A 6,244-nucleotide genomic window follows, 5' to 3' on the forward strand; every position below is an offset into this window, starting at 1 on the left:
ACTTATCCTATCGGAGTATCGTAGGTAGGTATATTTTCGATCGGTCAGAATTTCAGAAGCTGCTTCTATGTTCAGGCAAAAGTTAGACCTTGACTGAGATCTTACGTCGTACGTCGTAATGGTAAGCTGAATACCTAAATAATGATCTAAGATGGAAGCGGGAACGGGGAAACTCATAACTACCTACCCCTAAATTGTTTCTACGTGGCTTCGAAGTTCAAACCATGGCATGTTAAATTGTTTGGCGATACAGTATTGCCAGTGGTGTGGTAACTAGCCACGGCCGAAACCTTCCACCTACTTGAAATTATAAACTTTGTTAAATGATAACACATAAAAAATTAAATCCGTGCCAGTTTATTTTATCAGGTAAGTATAACTACTGCTAAATAATTTCACTTTTCAAAGTATGGTAAGTAAGTACTTAGTACTTACCTACCTAACAATATGACCCTTGGAAAGTCAAATAGGTACCTATCATGTGAATTAAATATTAATATAGGTGAGGACTGAGGTATGAAGGGTTCCTGATCTGAGAAGAACGGTACCTACTCGTACCTATCGGTCGATTGTTGTCATTGTGCATTGTTACCTATGCATTATGATTATTATTTATTAGGTACTTATATGCATGTAATATTATTATTACAATACCGAAAAGTCTTGAAACAATTTTTTTTTATTAGGACTACTATTTATTACCTACGACTATTTTTACGGTATTATTACGGTACTTATTGGTCCAAATTCAGTCTTCTAAAGTTCTGTGTAATATTATGAGAACTTTAGAAGACTGAATTTGGACCAAAACGGAACTTAGGTTGTACCTACCTTACAAATAAGTCAAATGTATATTATATGTAATGTAGGTATAGTGTGACTGTAACTACAAGTAAAATATAGAATTGTCATTGGACATTGTAGGTATAGGTGGACCATGGAATCTCATGAAAATTATTGAAGTGGGATTCTGGAGTTAGCAGCGATGTACTCTGTGAGTATGCTGTGTACATAGTTCACTGTGGTGAATATTGCGGTGAATTATTAATATTCACCACAGAGTATTATGTACATGAGATGATCGCGGAGTACAGTGTTGCTAAAATTGGAATTTCATGAGATTCTAGTCTAATATTAAGAGAGATAATAATAATCATCATCATCAGCCTGTGGATGTCCACTGTTGGATATAGGCCTTCCCTAAAGAGCGCCACCACACCCGGTCCTCAGCCTTCCTCATCCAGCCACTTCCCGCCAGCCTCTTTATATCGTTCGGTCCATCGTGCTGGAGGGCGTCCCACAATACGCTTGCTTAAACGCGGTCTCCTTAAGGACTTTCCGGCTCCAACGGCATCGCCTCTACGACAGGCATAATATATCTCATATTATCTGATATTATATCTCATTTCTTCTGGATTGTTCCATAGAATGATAGAACAAGGCGATTACCTATACCAGTACCTGCACCTACTTATTCGTGTGTTACGAGTATGTTCCGGTTATTGTGTACTTTCAAATACCAAGGTCCTTCCATAGTCCTTTCGATTCACCCCACCCAACAGTAAGTGGACCTAATTATGTTATTACCTGTTACAGATAAAATTGAACCTTAACTCATTTAGATGCAGGGTTTAATTTGTGCGTGACTTGCACGTAGGGTTGCCACCCGTACTTTATCCAGCTTATCTAAATGTTGTAAAAGGAAAGGCTGACTGACTGACATACCTACTCAAACTACAAGATGCATCGGGTTGTTTGGCATGCAGATAGCTATTACGACGTAGACATCCGCTAAGAAAGGATTTTGAAAACTATTTTTATTTGACATAGTTAGTAGGTAGGTTGGTGGACTCAAAAGTCACGTAATCAAGACAATGTGCGGAATGAGGGTACCGAACGGGCGCGGGCCAAGCGTGGGTCGATTTTTGTTCTAAGCAACTGCCTAAGCTTGGCGATCGGGGGTGTCCGGCTATTAGGCGTCTATAGGCAGTGGTCTATGGTTCAGAAACATAGAGCTGGCAACCCTAAATATGCACAGCATAATGGTCCATATTTTGTTGATCTATAGATACAATTAATTATTGTTAATGACGGAGGTGGACGGACATTGATTTCGATTGTAAGGCGGTACTGATCACGGATACAAGGCTTTATTGCGAAATAGGTTGCGGTCAGAAGGATTTCGATAGAGCTTAACGCGAAGCTGTCCAAAGTTATTGTTATATCGGCCTACAGTGTCTTAATTTTTTAAATTCAGATTTAGCCCTTGGCTGCAATCTCACCTGGTGGTAAGTGATGATGCTCATGCAATCTAAGATGGAAGCGGGCTAACACGGAAGGGGTATGGTATGGCAGTTTTTATTACGGAATGCTAAATCGCTTGGCCGGCCGTGTAACTGCAACTGCAGGTGGTAACTACAGCCGAAGCCACGGCCGAAGCCTTCCACCAGACCAGACCAGAAATTTAGAAATTATGAAATTCCAAACCCCTGCCGGGAATCGAACCCCGGCCCTCCCACTAACAATACCATTGCGCTTACCACTACGCCCGCGCCAGGGAGATTGTCGAGAAATAGTAAATTTTGAGGAAAAATATTAAACGTACTTATAAAAGGAAATTATTTAAGATTGATAGAACTGGGATCCGAACCCGCTACCTTAGTAAGCTGCCACACACTCTAACCACTGTGCTATCACGACTGATAGGCTGTTAGGTACTTTAAACTTGATTGACTGCACGCTTAACCAAGATCAATTATTTTCTATCATCAGTTATCGATTTCGAAAGATCGATTGCTGTCGAATAAACGCGCTGTTCCGACACCTACAGTGTTAACAGCAGGTAGCATTGACCATTGCATCAAATATTCGTTGTTAATTAAGTATGTATAGGTATAGTATAGGTACTGTACTTATTTCTAGGGTTCGTATCTATCTCTAGAGAAAAAAAGGAACCCTTATAGGATCACTTTGTTGTCCGTCTATCAGTCTAATAGAACAGTCAGACGGGACGATAATAGGACACTATTATCGTCCCGTCTGACTGTTCTATTATTTACCCATCTCATACGATAGAAGTTGGGGTCCCAAGGCACTGGAGTGGCGACCTCGCACCGGAAAGCGCAGCGTTTGAATACCCTCCACTAGGTGGACGGAGGACATCAGGTGAGTCGCATGGAGCCGCTGGATTCAGACGGCGCGAGACCTATGTCCAGCAGTGGATGTCTATCGGTTGATGATGATGATGGTCAAATAAAATATTCCAACTTTTTACTTTCCGAAATGTATGTCCAGCTTCTGAGTCCTGAGCTGTACTTTAAATATTTTATCAAACACAGGGCAGGAATGTTAACTACAATCACGTTCTCACAAGGCGATGCGAGTGATGTGACCACCGGTGGTACATCCAACCACATCAGCGAGTAGGTACCTACTCCGTGCTGAGTGCTCCACCGGTGGATGGTTAACTCAATGTCTAACACTAAATGATAGCCAACGAGGTTGATTAGTTCTACATTGCTGCTTCACTGGGTGATATCAAAATATTTTTTCGTAGAAAACCTTCAACGGATTAGAAAATGAGCTCCGTGCCTATGCATTCAGTGTTAGAAACTGAGTTAGCGAATCACCCTGCTGAACGTGTTAAATAGCAGTAACTAGGTATTTTGCCCGGTAAATTATGGTCCTATTAAAACAAAATGGAACAATGTTATTTTGTGTACATATCGCTATTAAGTATAACACGTCTTACAAGAATTTGACCTTTGATTCCGTTTTTATTGTGAGTGAGATTAAGTTTATGAACGTATCCTTTCCATACGAAATGTATATAACAATAAGGCATGGGTATGTTTTATATTTAAGGTTGATTGTTTTAACGGTTCGTAAATCCCATTGTGCTTATGCTGTTCAAGGGCTTGGTGACCTTAGATTTAGTTACCTAGTAGTTTAATTTTTTTTGTTGAATAGACGCATACTTTACTTTGCGGAAGTCCGTGAACACAAGGAATAGCTTAATTTGCTATCAACTGCCCAACCCTTTGATGAATAATTTGAAGATGAGCTAATATAGATATATTCAAAACAAAAAGGGTACTACTTATTCAAAAATTGGCAGTTCTAAGTTACAACTACAACATCAGCGGTGAGAAAAATCATCAGAAACTTCTATAGTTATTTTTTGCTTAATGACAAGCTCAAATTGCTAAACGCAACGCATTGCCCATTTACCAATGAAAAGTAACTATTTTGGAGAGGGCCAGATTTGTTTACGATGTGCGAAATCCTTGTATTAGATACTAGCTTATGCCCGCGACTTCGTCTGCGTGGACACCAACACTCTAATTCCGAGCCCCTATTTTAACCCTTAGGGGCTGAATTTAAAAAAAATCATTTCTTAGCGGATGTCTAAACACTGAAACAAATTTCTTTAGGCATACTTAATATGACAAAGCTTTACTACACTTAGGCAACTCAATAGAAATAGTTAGGTGCCCATGTGATAAATGATAATGTCAACGTGGCAACGTGAAAATACATGCTATTGGATAAAATAGAGTACAACTATTCAACTGTAGGGCAGTAAAACATGAACAAAATATCATATTGTCCTCTAGTGAGTGGTTTATTATCATTATAACCTTTGGCTTGACATTACATTCACTTAATCTGCCAATCGATTTGGTATTTTTATTTTTATTTAAAAAAATAAAAATAGCGAGCAAACGAGCAGGAGGGTAACAAGTTATGTTGTAATAAATATAATTCAAAGAAGATCTACCTACTTACTGTATTTATTCATACATATAATTTCAAATCTATATATATAAAATTCAAAGTCCTGACTGACTGACTGGCATATATATCAACGCACAGCCTAAACCGCTGGTCCTAGAGACATGAAATTTTGAGGGTGTGTTCTTTGTAAAGAGTAGGTATCCACTAAGAAAGGATTTTTTGAAATTCTACCCCTGAGTGGGTTAAATGGGGGATGGAAGTTTGTATGAAAGTCCGTCATTTTTGAAGTTACCTTGATGAAAATTGGTATTTCAGCTTTCGGTTAAAAATAAATAAATACGTATTTCACGATTTTTGGAAATTCTACTACCAAGGGGGTTAAATAGGGGATGAAGTTTGTATGAAAGTTCGTCATTTTTCAAGTTATTTGCATGAAAATTGGTATTTGGGTTTTCGGTAACAAATGAAGAAATATGGATTTCAGGATTTTTGGAAATTGAACCCCCATCTCAATTTTTTAAACTCCACCCGAGCGAAGCCGGGGTGGGTCAGCTAGTATGTGAATAAAGTAGTAGGTACTTATCTACATAAAAAATAATAATATAATGTTTAACAGATTATGATAAAGTAGGAAGTATATTGATAAAGTAAGTGACGTGATATAAGTATTAGATGACAAATGTACCTATAGGTACGGTCTATAGTCTGCGAAAGGTCGAGATGGCAAACGGGGAGTGAACGCCCCGCACACCCACACAGCCCCCGGTGCGGGCAAGTGCAGGTGACGTACAGGTGTGCGGGGCATCCCCCCGTCTTATACCCCGATTGCCATCTCGATGGCTCGACCTGTCGCGTACTATAGGTCTGTTTATTTTACGGGCACTTTTGGACGTCGTCTGTCGGAAAGCTCATCTTGCTCAATACTTAGTAACTAACAATACCAATACGATAAACGATTATTAGATATGACAAAACTCAATAGTCCGAAATCCGAATCTAATGGCAACTATTAAAATTAAAACAAGTCGTAATTAATACAGAGTTTAAATTACCTACATATTTTATATTATTATATCTACTTAAGTATAGATTTTCTGGTCTAGCGATTTATTTGGAAATACGTTACCGGTCTCATAATATGTAAGTAGGTAATTTATTAAATACTGTAATTTTTATGTCATCTTACGAAATAAGTAGCTTAAGTATGTAATTAAAATATTACATGAATTATGTTGAAGTTAAGTAACTTTTACTTAATAGTTTGGAGTTCCACGACTACAAGTAGGTAACTATAGAATTTAGGTAAATAGTTACTTTATATCTAGAATAATCAAATAGAATTTGCCCTAAGAAAACCTATGTTCCCAAGGCATTTTTGAATACCTAAATCCACACAGATGAAGATGCAGTCATGAGCTAGTTACGATAGCATAAAAATTTAAAGAGGACAGATACAGAACGCTGCGGTTGGTTATTTAGCTATTTTGTTATAAGGTAAATACTTTTA

This window comes from Maniola hyperantus, chromosome 2 (assembly GCF_902806685.2).
Source record: "Maniola hyperantus chromosome 2, iAphHyp1.2, whole genome shotgun sequence".
Taxonomy (NCBI): domain Eukaryota; kingdom Metazoa; phylum Arthropoda; class Insecta; order Lepidoptera; family Nymphalidae; genus Maniola; species Maniola hyperantus.